Consider the following 22,200-nt stretch of genomic DNA (forward strand, 5'->3'; position numbering starts at 1 on the left):
CTATGCCAGCTTCCTTTCTCCTCATCACCTGGGTCATAATGTCTAAAGTTCAGAGCCTTTCTCAACTGGAGCTCTTAATCTGAACCACAGAACACAGAAAGTGATTCAAGTGACTGTCTTCTCAACTCTTCCAAAGATGGCACATAACTAGAACATTTCCAGATGCAGAAAAGTCCATTTAATAACTAGAACCATCCTAGAGGCAGAGAGATCCATTCATCACATGCAGTGGATGGCCTGGGACATAATTCTCTTGCAAAACCCCAACTCTTCCAGAGGCTTCTAGAGTGAAGTTCTCAAGCACTGCTTGAGACAAGCCCATCTCCTTCTGAAAAGCCTCCTGTGGCTCACAGACTTCCCGTGGCTATTTCCTTATCATTCTTTGGGTGTCCTCTTAATGCTGCCTTTTCAGAGGTCCCTTCCTAAAATAGATGTCCCTGTTCCCATCAGTCTCTGCAGCCTGGTTATTTCCTTCCCAACACTTATTAAAAACATTGAAAGTCTTTAGCTGTTTACTTGTTTATTATCTGTCTCCTCTTACTGGTAGGTGAACTCCATGAGGGGCAGGGTTAATCTTTCTTGTTCACTCCTGAATCACCAGCATGTAAATCACGGGTGCATGATACGTTCTCAATAAATATTGCTGGGGTTGATGAATTATCAATTAATATTAGAATTTATCAAGTCCTCGTAAAAAACTTGGATATACAAAATTGTCGTTTTCTATTACGTGCACGTGCGTGTGCACACACACAACCCAGAAACATCTGTTTCTTGATTTTTCCCTCCTTTTTATCAACTTCCTGAACTGAGCACACCCAGAGACTGCTCTTCCCAAAAGGCAGGGTCATAAATATTCAGCCCGGTTTATCTCTGCCTGATAAGATCACGTTAGCCCGAAGGCTCCCACGGGGTCTTGGGGGAAGGGCAGCTATCTTCTGGATGGATGGCAGGATGCCCACTGCTGGGGGGGGGGGCGCGGGAAGGGATGGAGGAGGAGGCGGAAAAGGAAACTGCCCCCCCCACCCCCGTTCATGCCACTGAAAGAACGATGGGTGCGTTTCCCGGATATCGATAACATCTGCTCGGCTAATAAAATAGAGTTTGTCACAGTCATTCTGTGGCTCCAGTAGGAGAAGCTAATGGGAGCATTCGGGAAGGGCACACGGAGGCAGTTCTGGAGGCAGCGGGCTGTTGCGGCAGAGTGATTTTCTGAGGCAGCGGGCACTGCCCAGACACGCAGCTGCCCACACCAGGCTCAGGCACGCACGTGGAGCAGCCCGCTTGTGATGAAATTGGACCTTGCTGAACCCTGAGGAACCAGAGTTGCTCCACAGGCCCGTCACCACGGGGCAGTTTGACTTCGTCAGACTGTGGCGTTCTGATTTCAATCAGTGCTAAAATGAATACTATTACAACATCCATTTGTGAATACCTAAAATATTAGAATGTGTGTAGGATGTATATCTTTATTCACAGAGAACACATTTATATCTATATACTTCCTCTAACAAGAGCTAATTTTAAAAATAGAAGTATAGTTAATTTACAATGCTGTGTTAGTTTCAGGTGTACAGAAAACTGATTCAGTTATACGTACATACATTTATATACATATATACTTTTGCAGATTCTCTTCCATTATAGGTTATTACAAGCTATTGCGTATAGTTCCCTGTGCTATACAGTAGTAGTATCTATTTTATGTATAGTCGTGTGTATATGTTAATCCCAAACTCCATTTATCCCTCCCCCTCTTTTCCTTTTTGGTAACCATAAGTTTGTTTTCTACGTCTGTGAGTCTATTTCTGTTTCATAAATAAGTTCATTGGTGTCATTTTTTTTAGATTCCACATATAAGTGATATCATATGATGTTTGTCTTTCTCTATCTGACTTATTTCACTTAATATGATAATCTCTAGGTCCATCCATGTTGCTGTAAATGGCATTATTTCATTCTTTTTTATGGCTGAGTAGTGAGTGTTTCATTGTATATATATACCATCTTCTTTACCCATTCATCTGTCGATGGACATTTAGGTTGCTTCCATGTCTTGGCTAACATGTCTTTAAAAGCTGTGGTTGACATGTTGCAAAAGTGGTATATAGGTAAGGTTGCCAGATCTAGAAAATGTAAATATAGGATACCAACTAAGTCTATCTCAAATACTGCATGCGACATACTTATGCTACATATTTTTTCATTTTTTATCTGAAATTTAACTGAGCATCCTGTATTTAATCTGGCAAAACTTTTTATGGGTGTATTCGTTTCCTAAGGTTTCTGTAACAAATTACCACAAACTGAGTGGATTAAAACAATTGAAATTTCTTCTCTTAATGTTTTGGAGGCTGGAGGTCTGAGATCAGGTATTAGAGCCATGCTCCCACTGAGACTCTGTGTAGAATACTTCTTTGCCTTTCCTAAGCTTCTGGTGGTGGCCAGCAATCCTTGGCTTATAGGTGCATCATTCTAATCTCTGTCTCTCCTCTGTGGTCTCAGAGAGGTCTCCCTGTGCATCCCGGTCTCTGCCTTCTATTCTCTTAAAAAGATGACAGTCATATTGGATGACGGGCCCACCCTACTCCAGTATGACCTCACCTTAACTAATTACATCTGTAACAACCATATTTTCAAATAAGGTCGGTCACATTCTGAGATATTAGGGGGTGGGATTTCAACATATTTTTCTAGGGGACACAATTTATTGCATGACTTTGGTTTATATTATGTAATTATAATTCTTTGGATAACTTGATTCTGGTTCACTACAAAGAACCCTCGTTAACATTTGAGAAACTGAGTCGCAGAGAAAGTAAACCACATGCCCAAGGTTGCACAGCCACACAGGAGGTCTTTGTGAGACTCCGACACAGGCAGTCCAGGCAAAGAGCCTGCCTGGTAACCCTACTCAACAGGGCCCCCAGATATCGAAAAAGTACCCACCTTGAGGAATGAGAGCTCGGAGCAGTGATCTCTGCTTAGAACAGCCTCCTTGTGGCCCAGAGTCAGTCCCTGACCTGCTTTGGCTCAAGGTCCTCATGTCTAAAATGAGAAGATCGTCCTCTGGCTGTGCTATCCAAGACAGGAGCCACGGCCATGTGCGGCACCCGAGCCCTGATAATGTGCTTAGTGGAATGGAGATGGCTTAAGTGTCCAACACACACAGGTTTCAGATCCTGAGTCCAAAAAGAGACTTAGGTAAACAAACTCAATAGTTCTTTCATACTGATTACATGTTGAAATGATACTAATTTGGATATGTTGGGTTGAACAGAATATATTGCTGAAATTAATCCCACCCCTTTCTTCTCACTTTTTTAATTTCATACTTTATAAACCTTTTTGATGCCACTATTTTTACTAATGTTTTTCTTTCATAAATTTTAACTATTTCATACATGGCTTGCCCTGGTTTAGATCATTAACTCTCAGACTGTTTGCTTTCTTTTTTTTTTTTTTTTTTAAACATCTTTATTGAAGTATAATTGCTTTACAATGGTGTGTTAGTTTCTGCTTTGTAACAAAGTGAATCAGTTATACATATACATATGTTCCCATATCTCTTCCCTCTTGCATCTCCCTCCCTCCCACCCTCCCTATCCCACCCCTCTAGGCGGTCACAAAGCACCGAGCTGATCTCCCTGTGCTATGCGGCTGCTTCCCACTAGCTATCTATTTTACATTTGGTAGTGTGTATATGTCCATGACACTCTCTCACCCTGTCACATCTCACCCCTCCCCCTCTCCATATCCTCAAGTCCATTCTCTAGTAGGTCTGCTTTTAAAGAGTTGTCTGTCTTTTAGGTATGGAACCCTTCATTCAAGCACAACATAACATATACTCAAAACATGAGTTTTATTTATTTAATCATTTGTTTTTTCAACAAAATGTTCATTGAGCACATCCGAGGCCGCACGCACTGCTCTGGGAGCTGGGGTTTGAATGGTGAACAGCAGATAGGACATCTCTTCTCCCCTCCTGGAGCTTGCGTTCTCATAGAGGGTGGGGACCGAAGGTAAACAAACAAACAGATTAAATATAAATTTAACTGGAATACACAAGTTAGGTATTATTTGTGATAAGTGCCAGAAATGAATGAGCAGGATAAAGAATTAAGAGAACGCCTTGGAGACCCTAATTCAAGGTAGAGCATCCAGGGAAGTCCTCTCTAAGGAGATGGCACTTAGACTGAGCCTTGAAATCTCTGGGGAAGGGTCTTGAGTCCCTACTCAATGTCTGCTTCCCTGCTTTCCCCTGACCCCCTGCCCAGCCCAACTTGGGCAGCGTTCTCAAATCTGAGGAACTCAGTTCGCTCACTTTTAAGGGAAGGATAACAACTGCTGCTTCAAAGTGAAGCTGTGAAGAACCAAGGAGAAAGTCCTGACAAAACCTTCAAGCTTTGGATCTGGGCTCAGTGTTTTGAAAGGGCTGGATGTGTATCCATTTGATGCTGTGCTCGTGTGTGTGTGTGTGTGTGTGTGTGTGTGTGTGTGTGTGCTGACAATCTCAACCTATGATAATCCAACCAGCAGTGTGGTGTATGTTTCTTCTTATTCTCCTTTTAATAAAATCAATTGATTCTTTTAATGGAGAGAAATTAAGCAGAATCAGGTTTAATCTTCTTATAGCGTTGATATTTTCAATCTTTAACGGTGATATGAAAAGCAAATAAAACCATGAAAAGAAGGGAAGTTGGAAAGAAACACACATAGAAAATTATGAGCATTCCATTGAGAGTAGGGTAAAGAATAACAATATTTTAACCCTGACCAATTGGTCCAATAGTGAACATATATTCATCTGAATGCCTAAAAAACAGTATTTATGTGGAAAAATAGTGTAATAAGGCATAGTGGATATTAACATGTTATTTTGAATATAAATTTGTAATTTTGAATATGCAACAAATATAACTGGGTCAAGTAAAAATCTAAGAAATGACTGCACTTAAAATTTTTAACAATAAGAACATTAAAAATCATTTTAAGAAAAAGAATTACTACCATCCCACCATGCTAATGGATCTATTTCTACTTTTTTTTTGAAAATTCCTTTCCATCTCTTGTCTACACATGTATATTTATGTATTAGAATTATAGTACAAGTCTTGTTTTGTGTTCTTTAGTTTATATATCTTTCATCCATCTGTCATAACAAACACCACATCTCAGCTTACTCACATGTTCCTCGGGGAAATATCTAAGCACCCTCATTCCATCACTTTGTCAGTATTCCCTTTTTAATCATGAAAGGACAATTTTCCTTAACCCTGATGAGAGCACTATTACTTTTTCATGTGTAATTTTTTGACTAATACTGTTTCCTTCTGGGGAACCAAAAGTTCCTTAGTGTATCATCTTTTCACTCACCGTTATATCCCTAACCCCTACCAAGTGCTAATTGACCATTTCTTAAATACATGGTGCATAGCATCTCATCATGTTGATGTTACAATATTCCTGATTTCATACCACTTACAGTGTACACTGATGGCTTCAGATTTGTTTCTTGCATAAAATATAGTGTAATAAACATCTTTATGCACCTAATTTAAAATTTTTTAGATTTATTTCCTCAAAATAGAAATCAGGTCAATGATTATGAACATTTTATGGTGCCTGATGCAGCTGACCAAAGGGTATTCAAAGAGCTTTGGACCCACTTATAAACAATGTGTGAATATCAAATGATGAAGCTATTTGGAACCATTTATGATTATAAAAATAAAAATGTATTTAGCTAACTTAAGCATGGTTAACTTAAAAATATTAAAAATTACAAAAAAGACACTTCATAACATCCATAAGTACATTACACAACGACCACCATGAAGCTTTCCTTCTAAGCTTGGTTTCATGTGTGGGCATTTAGAGATAGGTCCCAATTATGTAAATTCTGAGCCATAGGATTTACATAGTTTAGTACTCTGGTCCCTTACATTTGCACTACACAGTGATAATTTTCAATTCTTCTGATCATTTAGTCTTCCTGGCTATCTATAACTTGATTGTATGGATGAGTTGTAATTTGATACTGCCCTACTCTCCGAAGATTGTTTCAGTTCTTTCCTATTCATGTATATATTGAAGGAATGAGTGGTGTTTATATAGACAGTAGGTTCTCATTACTCTTGGTAGTAATGTTCTGTGAAGTCAGCACAAACACTGAATTTGCTGACATGGAACCACTGCTCCTCGGGGAGGCACAGGGCTAGGTTCCTATGAGCCTCTGGTCATTACATTTTTATCAACTGATCAACACATGACCTTGTTTAATGTGTTTCTGGTTAAAGACACTATTTAATATCTATCATCGATTCATTAAGAATGAACTCATGGCCAACAGCACTATCCTCATGCCTACATGAAGCTTATCTAACACCCCTATTTTCTCCATAAGACCTATCACAGCGTGCTTGGTCTTAGGAACACTGGACAGCACTTCAGCGCTGTAACTGGGGCCCTTTTTAAACAGCAAAATCACCAACAAAAAGCACAAAAATGTGAAAGACATTTGGCGCTAAATAGACTGTGAAAAGGACACAGTCTACAGTATGAGAGCTGAAACAAGAAGACAGAACATCATCTTGTTTGACCTCAGCTGGAATCATGTGCATCAGGCAACTTGAATGTTTTGGCGCTCTGCCGTTGGTCCATGAATGACTACAAAAGCACTGCAAGTATTGATCTTGGAGTTACAAATACATTTTAGCGAACAAGCAAATTCACAAATACCAATTCTGAATAATGAGGATCAACGGTACATCTTTGGGGATATCACTGCATACATCCTTGGGATGAACACGAAATGAAGTCCAGCACTTGCATTCTTTGAGAGGGCTGGAAAGGAAGTATTTAATAGCCATCCAACCAGAAAAAGGTGGAGAAGGTCTGGTCTGGGGCACTTTATCTAGAAAAGTAGGTGTTAGATTGGACCTTCTGCCATGACTAGCTTCTAAGACCTTCTCAGCCAGCATCTTTTGGCACAGTTGGACATGGATTCCAGGCCCAGGTGTGCTGCTGCTTATTTGAACGACACTGAGTCCATTTCTCACTACACTGAGCCTTGTTTTTTCCATCTGTAAATGGGTTAATCTTAGAACTTACCTCAAAACGTTGTTTCAAAAAACGATTAAGTAAATGTAGGTAGAGCATGTGACAGGGTCCCCAGCAGAGTCCTGGTCAGATTCAGTAAAACCATGACAACAAGAGGAGGGAAAACCTTCGAGGTGAACTCTCTTTAGTGTAAAATGGAGAGGTTGGGAACACGCTTCTCCTGAAGGCTGTATCCTTGTCGGTTAGGAAAGTCCCCACATTTTATCATTCAAGACAGCCCAAGAGGATCTATAATTAAGATTTTTATTTCTTAATTAAAAATTAAGAATATTTTTAATATTCTTAATTAAAAATTAAGAATATTTTTAATATTCTTAATTAAAAATTAAGAATATTTTTAATATTCTTAATGGGGCTTTCAATCACCTGAAAAAGGACAAGAATCCATAGTCCCCACATAAGGATCAAAAGTTACCAAAAGGTCCCGGTTCTGGTTCAAAGCCAGTCTCATCATTGGTTGGCTTCAGCGTGAACGTGGAGGTCTTGGATTTTTTCTCAGATCACCAAGTGATATAGTCTCAGCAATACATTATCTAAAAAATCAACTGAAAACCAGTATTGTGATGCAGTGGAAACATCGTTGGATTTTTAGTTATATTGACCTGAGTTTGACTTTCTAGTCCTTTCTGTTACTCTTTGTGTGACTTTTAGGCCAATTACATTATCTCTCTGAATTTTTTCACTTTCCCATCTGAAAAATGATGCATCATTTGTATTTTTGTCATAGATGTTTGTCAAGTTATTATTATTTTTAATTCCGTCTTTATTTTTGGCTGTGTTGGGTCTTCGTTTCTGTGTGAGGGCTTTCTCTAGTTGAGGCGAGCGGGGGCCACTCTTCATCGCGATGCGCGAGCCTCTCACTGTCGCGGCCTCTCTCGTTGCGGAGCACAGGCTCCAGACGCGCAGGCTCAGCAATTGTGGCTCACGGGCCTAGTTGCTCCGCGGCATGTGGGATCTTCCCAGACCAGGGCTCGAACCCGTGTCCCCTGCACTGGCAGGCAGATTCTCAACCACTGCGCCACCAGGGAAGCCCCTGTCAAGTTATTTGTAAAGGACCTAGCCTGGCGCCTAACACCTCCTCGGCACTAAGTAACCATGGTCATTGTCTGTGTGCATTGTCTGTGCATTATCAAATGTCACTTTCACTCTGATTCTTATAAATACTCCTGTAGCTTTCTGTGTATCAATTCACATTTCCATTTTGCTTCCTCTTTTTTGATCTTTCTCGCTGACAGAAAATGGGACTAACTGTATCCCAAGACAGAATCTTTACTTGGAATCTGAACCTTCAGCAAGAAGCAAAATATATCGGTGTGTGAATTAAGGTTTTGTATTGACCTCCACTTCCTTGAAATCTATTTCAAAGATCCTGAGGGAAGCAAGATCCCGATAGGATGATGGTAGAGCGATGACCTGGAATTGTTACAAAATAATGACTGTTCCAGGGCCAAACTGGAATTTAACAGAAAGGAAAACAATATTCCTCCCTGCTGTCTTCTCAAAACTAAGGAAGCTGCTCAACGTAATTACTAAAAAAGCCCCATCGCAAATTCTTATAACTTAATATCCTATTTCAAGTACTCTGTTTAAAGCTAAACTAAGAGATTTTTACCCTTGAAAAGAGGTTCATCTTTTGTTAGTTAATAATGTACCAATTCCAAATTGAGTTCGATAACATAACGTTTGTAAAATAACATATGTATATACCTGTGTGTCCATGCAGTTATGTACTTACATGCATACATATGTGTGTGCGCACATACACATTTTTGCTCAGAGAGACATGAAGATTCATCTGAGGGAAGTTAACAAGTTGCCATTGGCGCTGGGGCTACTTGAGGATAAAGTGGTTGGTTTATTGTTTATGTGTGCAGCATTTTTTTTTCCTTAAAAAGAGTGGGAGAATTGAATCAATGTCCATTTCCTGGTTGTGATCTATACTAGAATTACGCAAGATGGGGGGAACTGGATGAAAGGTATATGGGATCTCTCTGTTTTATTTCTTGCAACTGCATCTGGATTTATAGTTTTCTCAAGATAAAAAGTTTGAAAAGGGGAGAAGGGGGAGGGGGAGGGGAGGGGACAAGGGGAGAGGGAGGGGAGGGGAGGGGACAAGGGGAGAGGGAGGGGAGGGGGGTGAGGGGAGAGGTCCAGCATCCCTCTCCCACGGTCCTGTGATCCAGGAGCCACAGTGAGCACCATCACACCGAATTCTAATGCTCCATTCTCGCCATTGCTCACATGCCCGCCTCTCCATGCAGGCTTTTATCTGCGCAATGGCCAAGATGGTGTTTTATAAATCTCTGCAACCCCAATGCCTGGAATGGTGCCTGGCATCCAGGAGGCGTTCAATAAATGTACACCGAGGGAACCAACCCTCGTTTTGTGTATCTCCTCTAATAGGTATGGCTATACAGGCTAACGAAACGAGGGTGTTACTGGCTTTATTTCCCCATTTGTGGTCTCAGGGATCCTGGTGTTGGGTGTGAGTTATGGCTTGAGTGACGCAGGTTCCACAGTGGTCACCGTGCACCACACCCACTGAGGGCCCCGGACTAGAGACTGAGGAAACTGGCGACACGAACCTGGAAAACAACGTGTTGCAGAAGATCCAGATGTGGTTGATTCTAATGCACATTCAGGGCGGAGAACACTGGCCCAGGAAGGAGCCGGAATTCAGCTTTGAGTAAACAAGATGAGCTCAATGTCCCTTTGAAGGGCTCTGCAGAAAGTCAAACACCAGGCGTGAGCAAGCGGGTTTGGAATGGGGTCTGAGGGGCTTACCTAGGCTCCAGGGGTCCTGGCAGGGGCTGGGCTGGGCCCAGAGGCTCCAGGAGGGAGGGAAGAAGGGCTGCCTTACTGCTAGCTAGGGTGCCCCAGTGTAGGGCTGCTTCTAGGGGTGCTGGGTAAAGGGGAAAGAAGGGGATATTTTAAAGGGAAAAAGGAGAAAGAAGAAGAAGGAGGAAGAGGAAGAGGAGAAGAAGAAGAAGAAGGGGAAGGAGAAAGGGAAGAAGAAGAAGAAGGGAAAGAGTTGTGCAAGCTTAGAAAGTGAAGGTTCTGGAGTAGCTGTGCATCTGGGAGCAAGGGATGGAGGGAAAAGGCATTTTCAGAGGGTTGCTTATGAGTTAGGTTCTCTTTGGTTTTCGGAAGACAAAAGAAAAGATCCCAGTTTCTTCCTTTTTAGTTTTTCTTGACTGCTGGACTAGGCTTCTTTGAAATGAGATTTCCTGCAACACTGTGCCACGTGGCCCCCAGTGTGTGTGTGTGTGTGTGTGTCTGTGTGTGTGTCTAAGTGTGTCTGTGCATGTGTCTGTCTTTGTGTGTCTGTCTTTGTGTGTGTGTGTGTGTCTAAGTGTGTCTGTGCATGTGTCTATCTTTGTGTGTGTGTGTGTGTGTTTATTGATCTAGGCAATAAATTCAGACCGGGGTCAGTCTGGACCCACACTGCTGAGATTCACAGCCCCACACTGGCTCTTCCACCTGTGTCCTCACAGAGGTGCTTACCCCTTCTGTGACTCAGTCTACTCATCAGTAAAATGGGAATCATCACAGTGCCTGCCTCGTGGGATTGCTGTGAGGATTAGTTAGGGAATACATAGTAGCACCAGGCACACAGCAAGCACCCAGCCAGGTAAATGTCAGGCATCAGCACGTGCCCATCAGTCAGCAACTCTGGGGCCCAGACACCTGTCTTCTCCAGCACCCTGTCCCTTTAGAGACCAGGTCCCCTGTTTGCTGGGGACTCAGGGGCTTTCTAGGACCCAAGACTCTTCGATTTAAAACTGAGGCAGCCCCGGGCCCACAGGAGCAAGTTGGCCACCCTGTGGATCGTCGGCCACCCTGAGTCCCAATCCCATCGAGGTCTGTGTACAGCAAACACTTGAGTCCCGTTGGTTCTCTGAGCCAAGAAATGGCCTGACTCCGGGGATGATTATTAAACTCTTCCTGGGCTCTCGTTGCACCAGTGTGCCTGGGCCAACCCACTGCCTCATGCCTTCGCAGAAACGGGCATGGTTAGGACCAGGGGAGGCTGGGAAGGGAAGAGAGGCGGGGTGGGGGGCCTGGGGACACACAGGGGGTGACTCAGCACTGAGTCTGGGGGCTTTGTCATGACAGGCTCACCTTTTCCTGGAACACCCAGGCCCCAGCGACACACCCCGCCCCGCGCTGTGAGTCAGCCTCAGGTGGGGTGCGGCGCTCCCGCTGGGGCCCTCCCGACACCTTCCCAGTAGGAGAGGGGCCGCGGCCAGGACAGCTGGCCCGGTCCTGGGAGAGGCTGCACCCTGCACCTGCTCCCAGTTGGTCACCCTGCGGAGAGGCCTGAGCTCCGTCACTAGGACGGAGAGCCTTTGCCGTTTCTAATGAGTTGTGAGCAAAGGGGGCTGCCCTCCATGCACTGCTTTCGGGGGTAACCTCCCAATATCAGTTATTTCCCAGCCAAAATTCTTCTAAGCGAAAGTGTGACTGGGAAGCTTCCAGGCTCAGCTCCCCAGGAGATAAAGAAATTGTATCTTTAGAATGACTTCTATCACTGCCACCACTTCCCCAAGCACCCACTGTACACCAAGCTCTTTGTAGTCTTTGTATCAGCCAACCCTTGAAATAGCCCTGGGAGATATTTAGTATTAACTACACCTAATATTTATATTATTAGTACATGATGGATCTAAGACTTTGGGAAGTTCTAGAACATGGGCAAAGTCACAGGGCTGTGCCTGGCAAATCCTAGCCTCTTAGTCCCTTCCACACCGGCTCCGCCCCAAACCGGGCCTCTCTCAGCCCCACCCTGCCCTCAGCCTACACTTAACAGATCTTGTGTCCTGGGTTTTACCCAGAAAAAATGTGGAGAGCTGGATAAGAAATGAGATTCAGAGGCAGTATGAGAAGAAAGGAACCTAAAAGTGCAAATAATACTTTTAAAAAATTGTTCATGAACTCATAGTCTTTTCCCCCTTGTTTCTGTCTCTGGTGTTTTGTTTTTGTTTTTGTTATGTTGATTTAGAGATCGTCTTCCATTTAAATCTCCATTTACTTCTCAGTGCCTTTCAGGCTAACAGGTGCTGTGAAGGGGTCCTTATAGGTTCCTTGGATGTGTTCCTACATCTATTTGCAATTCTGTCAATTCAGTGTTTTAACTATACAGTATTTGAAATAGTCCACGTGGTTCTTCTTGACAATCTGAATAGTACTGTAGTGCACATTTGAAATTTGCTCAGAGACTAAATCTTAAAAGTTCTCATCACAAGGAAAATAAGATGTTTTGGTAACCATGTGTGGTGATGGATGTTAGCTAGACTTATCGTGGTGATTGTTTCGCAATGTATACAAATGTCAATCATTATGTCGTACACCCGAAACTGATACAATGTTCTATGTCAATTTTACCTCAATTTAAAAAATCTGGTTGTGGTATTGGCTTACAAAACATGCTCTCTAAGGTCTGAAATTCCTTATACTGTCTCCCTGTCTCCCCTTCTCTTTCAGGTCTCTTTGCTCACTGTTTCTGGAACTCTCTAGAACTGTCTGGTGTCGTGCCTTTCCCTCTGACAGGGCGTCCCTGGACCCTTCTTCACCTGCCATCTCTTTCTCATCCCTCCCACCTTAGTTCCAGGGTCACCTCCCTCAGTAGCCTTCCCTGAATCCCCTTGACCCTGGCTGTAGCTGTCCCAGCACTTTGCGGCAACTCACACATGGTTCTCAGCATGCATGTCTTTACAGGAGGGTAAATTAGAGTTATCTAGGATTCTGATAAAACATGAGATTCCCAGGGCCCATCCCCAGACATTTTGATTCCATAAATCCAGGCTGGGGCTGAGGATCTTTATTTTTAACACACGCTCCGGGAGATTCTGATTCAGAGGCTTCTCGGGCCATACTTTTAAGAAACTGTGAATTATTGGAATTATTTATTTCTATCTCTGTTGTCTGCCGACCTGCACCTACCCAGCAGTCAAAGGTCAAGAGCTCTCAGGAACAAGAACAACTTAATTTAATTCCTGAGGTCCTGGCATTTGGCCCAAGTACTGGGATACAACAGACACTCAATAAATGTGGTGACTGAATCTGTTTAGTCATTTTGTCTATAATTACTTATTAAGCACCTGCTGTGTGCACAGCTTTGTTCTAGGCACTGGGGAGAAGCAGCAGAAAGCAAAAGAAATAAAAATCCCTGCCCTTCAGAAATAGAGACACAGATGTAGAGAACAAACGTATGGACACCAAGGGGGGGAAGCGGTGGGGGGAACGGCGGTGGTGGTGGGATGAATTGGGAGATTGGGATTGACATATATACACTAATATGTATAAAATAGATAACTAATAAGACCCTGCTGTATAAAAAATAAATAAAATTAAATTAAAAAAAAAAAATCCCTGCCCTTATGGGTGAAGCAATGGATGCATGAATTAGGAAGACTAGATTCCGAGTTTCTGAGTTTTAACAGTCCTGTATGGGGACTGCTGTTTGCCCGTCTTTAGGCATCTTCCTGGATACCGTATTATCAGACCTCAGGATAAATAATACAAGAAAATGATTTTTCCTGCTGCTTTTTCTAGCACGAAGGAAGCTGAAGGTCAGAGAGGTTGGGACTGGCTGCAAATGACAAGACCACTCACCTACAGAGTCTGGATTCAAGACTGGCCTTTTCTGTTTCTAGCACTGAGTCCTTGGTCCTCTCCCCCGGATGCATGTCAGGCTTGGCGTTTCTGCAATGCTCATCCACCCGGTACAGGTGACCTTGCTTGGCAAAGACAGCAGACATGAGTCTGAGGCTCTCCGGAGCTGAGCGAATGGGTTACCTGGGACCGCACTGTCACTGGGAAACTCACCTGTGGAGCCACCTGGGCAGCGCGGTCCACTGAGCCAGCGAGGTGAGGGTGCCTTGACACGACTCTGCTTCACGAGAGGAAGCGTGTCGGCATTCTTCATGCTTCCACTGAGAGGATTTAGAGCAGAGGAGGCTGAAATGGCTTCGTGTTGGCACAAAAAATCAGAGATTAATAGTAAACCTTGAAAATAGAGAATCCTATGATTTGGGCTTTTCCATCAACAAGCCCAATAACCCAGAGGAAACTATTAACATACAAATAGACACCCTTCCCATTAAAACAACGGCAGACGGTTCTGGAGCAGACCTCTTCATGCAGAAAGCAATTATGATGGGAAATCGAGTCCGATTTAGGCCCATTTGCAGCAAGCTTAGAAAATCAAAATGTAACCACTCATAATCGTGTAGACAACCCTTTTGTGGGGGGGTTGGGGGGTGGATGGCCAGTGCTTTATTATTATTGCTATTATTATTATTTCACTTTCAAAGAATTCAACGTTATAAGCTCCAAATCTCACTGACTTGCAACCTCGGCTCAGAGGGTGCACAGTGCATACACATATATTAACACACAGAAAAAAAAAAATAATCAGCCCACGTATAAATAAATAGCTTTCTTGGTCAGATTTCCAGAGGTTACTAGGGTTGCTTAGCTGAGATGGCACTCAAACGGAGAATTCCTAAATAAGGAGACATCTCCATGGAGTGTCTACACCCTCTGAAAGTCCGATGCTTCAGCCCTGGGCCTTCGATCGTTTTAACACAGCCAGAACCTCAGAGGCGTAGTTGAGTCCAGAGATGAGAGCTGAGACCTAACGCAGTTGGAAGCTCCAGGTGAGGACAAAGTCGTTCTGGAAAACGTGAATGTTTTCTTCCAAGTGGCTGTGGAAAAGGTAGCAGACAGGGATGCTAAAATGAGAAAATACACCTACCACACCGACACCCTCGTGAAAAAAGTGCAAGAGGTTGGTGACATCGCCCAGGATGCCGAGCCAGGAGCCCTGCTGTGCCCGCTCGTCTCACCAGGCCGTTCTTCTGTGACCGTACACTTTACTCTCATCGATGGAAAGTTTCTGTCCTCTGTGCTGGGTGTCCAGTGCTCTACAACCTCTAACTACCTTTCAAGAGGAAGACCAACTCTTCTCATTTGACCTAAGCCACCCCGCAGGCGTAGGCCCTGCCCTCGTCTTTAGCAGAGTCTGATGCCCATTTCACCACGTCTCTGTGCCCCAGTTAAATTGGCCGCAGTTAATGTTCCACAGGCCTGCCCTGCTTCTCATGCTCTGGGCCTTTGCACATGCCTTTCTCTCTGCCTGGAATGCTGTCTGCCGCCACCTCCTCCCTTCCTGACTCTCACACAGCATACCTAGCTAACCGCCGGCTACGTGCACTCGTGACATCTGGTTCCTTACCTTCAGCGCCTGTGTCTAAAATTAAGTACTTACTTGGGGTAATTATTTGATACATGGTAGTGACCACCTCCCTCAAAGCTCTAAGATTCATTTGATCATGGAGTATGCATCACCAGAACCTAAGACAATGCTTGGTCTAAGGATGGACTCAGCTGAGACCATCAACTAGTTGGACTACTATGACCTTTTTCAATGAATAGATGAACATTTCATCTATCCCTTGTGTAAAATACTTAATATACATCGTCTTATATAATTTTTAACTGTGTCTGGAATTTAGAGTCTGGAATTTAGAAAGAGTTCTGTGCATGTTTGGATGGATATCAGTGGGTGGATGGATGGATGGATGGGTGGATAGATAGATAGATGGATAGAAGTTACCACATTTAGACTAAAGAGTGGAGAGCAACTGACTTGGCACAATGGGATAGAATGAGATCATAAATATATTTCAGTCTATCCCACCTTTGGTAGTTTTGACAACATGTTCATAAATGCTTTACTACTCCTTCTTTCAAGCAATAGAGCCTAGTCCTCCCTCGCATGTGGACAGGAGTTAGTGATTCCATTTTAATTAATAGAATGAAGCAGAAGTGATGGTGGGTGTCTTCTGAGACTGGGTCATAAAGGGCACTGTGGCTTTTGTCTTGATCCCCCTCTTGAGTAACTTGCTCTAGAGGAAGCCAGCTGCCATGTTGTGAGGATGTTCAAGCAGCCCTGTGAAGAGACCCTCGTGGTGAGGAACTCAGGGCTCCTGCCAACAGGCACATGAGTGAGCTGTCTTGGAAGCAGGTTCCCCAGCCCTTGCCAAGCCTTCAGATGACAACAGCTCCAGCCCACAGCTTGACTGCAACCTCTTGAGAGATCCTGAGCGAGAAGGAGCCAGCTAGGCTGATCTCAGATTCCTTAGCCTCAGAAACTTTGTGAGATAAAACGTTTGCTATTTCCAACTGGTTCATTGGGGGTAATTTGTTATTCAGCAAGAGATTACTAATACACCACCCCAGTCCTGAGATCTGCTACCGCCAAGCTAGGCCCCTGATGATGCATTGTTTGTTACTGGAATAAACCAGATTACAGAATGTACCTAAAGTCAGCCATAGCTGATTTTCTATTTCTCCAACCATAGTGTGATTTTGTCAGAATTAGAGATTCAACCTGTACAGAATTCTTTTCCCTTCCTCATTTATTTGTTTTTTTATAGAATAACAAGGCTAATTGCATGGATTTGAAGTTAAACAAATCTGGGTTCACTTCCTTTCTTTGCTATTTATTATATAGGGAACTGTTGGAAATGTATCTGTCTCTTGGAGATCAGATGTTTCACAGTGAAACAGGGAGGGTAGTAGTACTTACTGCGTAGAGTTGTACAATCCAGGGGCACCAGGGTTTTATCAGGATCCATTTAGATAATGTATGTAAAACATTTAGCATAGTAGCTATTAAGGATTCAAGTAATAGTAACTATTATCTTTAATAATTATTATTCAAAATCCCTCACACGAGCAAATTGGAAAGTTCTTTAATTCCAAAGAATTGTCCTTTTTGAACTTAATTCTGGGAGACAACATGTGGTGATAGCTGAGTGTTTTGAAAATGTGGTTCATGGACTTCCTGCATCAGAATGATCTGAAGTGTTTATTAGAAATGAGGATTCTTAAAACCAATTTCAGGACCTTAAGTTAGTATCTTGTGGATGGGAGTAAAATAGAGGGAAAGAATGGGAATCTGCATTTTTTAACAAGCTCCCCCAGCTTGCTTCTAGTGTTCAAGAAAGTTCTAGAGTCACTGTTGTGGAGGAAAGAAGAGTCATCTCAGAACTAGAGGACCTGTGGTGCAGGTCTGACCTGTGACATTTACTAGCCAAAGTGCGTTAACCCTTGCAATGCCCAGTTTCTCGTCTGTGAAAAGGAAACACTGATCTGCCTTCTCTACCTTCCAGAGCAATTGTAAAGATCAGCTGAGATAATAAAAACATTCGCTGACTTCTATCTAGTGTGTATACAGTTTACAAAGTGATTATATCCACCTTATCTCATTGAAACTTAGGATGGTCCCATGAAGTCAGTTTTCCTCCCTGTTGATGGAGACAGACGCTAAGTCGAGGTTACGTGGCTTGTCTAGTAGGTTGCAGAGTTAGTGTACAAACCCAGGTCTGGACCACAAATCCACAACTGAATTAAAATCAAGACTCCGTGTCAATGTGCTATTTATGAGCATCACTTTAGCTAAGACTGCCACCTTGGTCATGGTACTGAAACTAGAGAAGAGGAACTTCATAAGAAAGTGTCTACATTCTAATTGCCCAGGTTACAATTATACATGCAAAGAGTAATAATTATTTGAAAACAAAAGCTGTGAGGTCATTGAGGTACACTTCCTTAGCCATGGCATTAGAGTCTGTGTCAGTCTTGGTGTGTCAAATATTTCTAACTCATGCACCACTAAATTCACTCATCTTGAATTATAAGCCTGATTAACTTCATTCATTTGATTTTTCTGGGTCATGGTTTTGTTTCTTCTACCTCGATTTGTGCAAGAGAAAAATATTTGGAAAATCATTTTTGTTCCTTACATGCTCTATGAGTAAAAGAAAAGGCTTCCATTGAATGTTATAGTTGTCTTAATCAAATTAAGCGTCTGCTACGTATATTCTGTGAAGTGGCTGGATGGGTTTTCACCAAATTTGGAGGGTGTGTCTGGGATGGTCCAACTGAGAATATGGGGTGTGTTGTGTATAATAAATAGATATTTGGGTGTCAGAGATGGGTACCCTTCCTAAAGACATCACACATCCTCCAGAGTTGCTGAACAAGAAGCAGCCTCGGGCTTCCCTGGTGGCGCAGTGGTTAAGAATCCGCCTGCCAATGCAGGGGACACGGGTTCGAGCCCTGGCCCGGGAAGTTCCCACATGCCGCGGAGCAACTAAGCCCGTGCGCCACAACTACTGAGCCTGCGCTCTAGAGCCCGCGAGCCACAACTACTGAGCCCACGTGCCACAGCTACTGAAGCCTGCATGCCTAGAGCCTGTGCTCCACAACAAGAGAAGCCACGACAGTGAGGAGCCCACGCACCGCAAGGAAGAGTAGCCCCCGCTCACCACAACTAGAGAAAGCCCGCGCGCCGCAACGAAGACCCAACACAACCAAAAATAACTTAATTAATTAATTAAAAAAAAAAAAAAAAAAAAAGAAGCAAGAAGCAGCCTCTGTGGCCAGGAAAGACAAGCCATATGTATTAGATTCACTGGGCAGGGTGAAAAAAGTGCTTTCAAATCTGAGCCAAAATCTGACGTCACAAGGTCGGACACTGAACTGTCAATGCTGATTTGGGACGTGGTTGACACTGAACTGTCAATACTGATTTGAGATGTGGTCGATCCTCATATAACCCCAGGTTGAGAGCTTGAGGACAAGGTCAGTACTTAACCACAGTGTTTTATGTTGGGTTCCCCCAGGAGTAGAACTGGGTACAAGGATTTGAGTGCAGGTGGCTTATTTGGGAAATGGTCTCAGATGGACTGGTAAGGAAATGGGCAGGTTTGACAGGGGACACAGGAAAGCCCAAGTAGGGTTCATGAGGCCTCCGTCCAGCTGGAAGCCTCTGGGAGTCCGAGTAGAACTCACTTCAGAGTTATCCCACCCAGGGGCAAGGAAGCTGGGGGGTATTTACCCTCCAACTTCAATCCATCATGGCTGTTTCCAAGGTGTTAAGACCCTGGCCCTTCTGACCTGCCCTGAAGTGTCCAGAAAAGGCCCTCAGGCAGGGAATCGGGGATACGTACAGCTAAAAGCCCTCAGCTTGACGGACCACTTCCAGAGTTTCCTGCAACCCAGAGGGCTGTGTCATGGGTGAGTTTGTCTGTGATAATGATGACATTACATTGGTAATGTAACAATACCCACCTACTGAGTGCCTCTAGTATAGTGGTTGCCATAGTGGATCCCTTATGTATCTCTTTCAACCAACACATGCCCCATGTCGAAGGCATTAGGATTCACGTTTCCCACGAGGAAGGGAAGAGTCAGAAAGCTTCGGTTACTGGCCTAAGTTCACTCGGTTGGCAAAGGAAAGCCAGAATGTGAACCCAGGCCTTTGCTATAGAACATACCCTCTCCACAGAGCAGGTAGTAAATACAGATTTGTTTAGTGGCCAAATTGAATATACATAAAGAGTTCCTTTTAACTTTTGGCACTTCAAGGTGGTGTTTTTGTTGACTCCTATCTGTCTTGAGTATTTTCCGAAACCCACCCCTTACCTGTTCCTCTCACCTCTAGGCAAGGCTGACGTGTGTTATATAAGAAAATATGGATACTTTTTAGTCCTAGATAAATATGATGTACATTTTGTGTGTATATAAAGCCTCAGAAAGTTCACACTGGAAATTAGGCAGGTCAAAGTGACTCTGACACCCTATCATTGACTCATGGCAGGAAGAAAAGGTTTCCCTCTCTCCCTACCTCACTCCCTTTCTTCAAGTAACCGAATGGGCTCAGTGTAGCTTCATGCAACATATACTTATTTTCTGGACTGGTTCACAACAAATAGTATCAAAGTTTAAGAAAATGTGTTGGGCTTCCAACAAAGTTTGAACTATGCAGATGTTGGTGGGCTAGGAAGTATGAGATAAGCTGTTTCCTACCACAGGAAGCTTCTGCTACTCACCATAGGTTCATGGCTGATAGAAAGAAAAGTAAAAAAAAAAAAAAAAAATTAGATAGATAGATAGGGTTTGAAATGCTATGAAACTGTGTTTTCCCAATGCAGTCACACTGAAACTCTCAGGTAACCTGGTCAGAGGAAGAAGGATTCTCCAGAGGGATTCAGTTTTTAGTCTCTAAGGGTTTCAGCCACCAGCACGCAGGGTTCATCTACTTGAAGGCATAAAATGTTAGAATTTGGAATAGTTAAGATTTGCCATGCAGTAAACTGTATAACAACTTCTTTGCTTACCTCCTCCCCCACCCCCTACCCAAGCTCCAAGGGGGCAACCAAAGCCATTTTTTTCAAATGGATCAATGTCTGAAATATTGGCTTCTATTTCTGAAGAACTCACTTTTGAGCTTGTTTGTCCAACTCTGTGGTTCAAATTAATTTCACCCTTCAGGGATTTGTAGGCATGTTGACAGATTCAATGAAAAAAATGGAGTTTTATTGGAAAGGGTGTTAGTCGGGGAAACAAAGGGCTCGGGGGATAGTTTGGTAATGGGCTATGGAGACTTTCTTCCTAGGTCACTGGCTCAAATCTAGAACCTGCTTGGCAGTGATTGAAAATCATTACCACTTGACAGCTGCCTGACAGGTGGCCAGTAACATGTTGGTACCCTGCTCCTGCACCCCCTTCCCCTAGGCAGAATAATCACATGACAGGAGGGATACCATGGATTACATGAAAACACAGGAGCTGAAGTTACAGTTTTCTTTCTCAACCTCTTGTCACTTAGTGGGTTAAATATTTTTATCAATTTAACAGATTATGGCCCACCAAAAGATTTCCATGCTTACCTCTTAACAGTGGTGAAACCTGATTAAAACCAAGGGGAAAAAATGAAACACAATGAGCAATGATTGGTGAAAAAGTAACTGCTCCGTTGATCAGCTGCTAATAGCTGAGCTAGACCATCTACACGTTTACATAAAAAAGACCAAAACGTCATAAAAGGCCAGAACTGGCATCAGGAAAACAAGCAGGGACAAACCCCAAATAGAGGTTGGCTGCAGGAAGAACTTTGGCAGATTTCCATCTGAAGGGCCCTTAAGAGACAAGCAAGGCAAAGAGCCACGTAAGACTCATGATGGGCAGGTTGGCGCCATGTTAATTTCAGCATGGTCGTTCTCAGCTGGAACCCAGTCACCAGATCACATCTCTGCAGGAGTCCATCCTTAATGCAGGCTGGGCCCAGATAATGAGAACTTGATTCTTAGTGGGGGAATTGCCTTCTTTCAATGGGCTTAAGCCAAAACCTTTAAAATTATTTTAACATCATTTTTCTTTTTAATGGGACATGTAAGCACTAGGAAAATTACAGCATTAAAAAGGTTGCTTTGGACTTTCTTTTTGTAATTGCCTTTTAGAGGGTAGAACTTTTAATTCATTCCGAAAAGTTCCCACTGAGATGAGGAACCTGATGCAAGCTTCATATTCTGAGGCAAGTTCCTCATATTTTCCCCTAGAAAAACCCTCAAGACACTCACTGGTTTGAGCTCAACACGTGTTCGTCCCCCATAGGCAATAAGCCACGGGATTTCCAGAGAGGTGGCAAGATTTATCCACTGCTCTTGACCAAAGGAAAGAGTGTGCTACAACCACATAAGAGTTAAATGCATAAAGTCATGTGTGATTAATTTGCAAACAATACCACAAGCTGCCCATCTCAAAGAGTATCACACCCTTCAAAGTACACCTGTATGAGACTGATAGTTTGAAATGTGAGTTACTGCCTTAACGTTTGGCTACAACGATATCATGGACAACTCCCCAAATCTGAGTGGTTATGACTACAGGCTTTGTTTTTTCTTGCTGCCAGGTCTGCATGTTGGCTGTGGCTTAGCTGGCCTTGACCGTTATAGGACCCAGACTGCAGAGGCAACACCTGGAGACTGTTCTTCCCATCATGGAGGGCAGGAGCTCGAGAAAGGTGAGTAGAGACACGCAGAACCTCTTACGGCCTCGGCGTGAACTGGAACGTGATTGTATCTGATCACGTTCTATTTATTGGGTGAAAGTGATCAGGGGATGATGGGTCGGGGGAGAGGGGACATTTGTCGATCATGAATACAATCGACTGTAGTCACATAACTTAAAACCACAAAACTTAAAACTGTACAGTTATATTCT

This window comes from Eschrichtius robustus, chromosome 19 (assembly GCF_028021215.1).
Source record: "Eschrichtius robustus isolate mEscRob2 chromosome 19, mEscRob2.pri, whole genome shotgun sequence".
NCBI lineage: Eukaryota > Metazoa > Chordata > Mammalia > Artiodactyla > Eschrichtiidae > Eschrichtius > Eschrichtius robustus.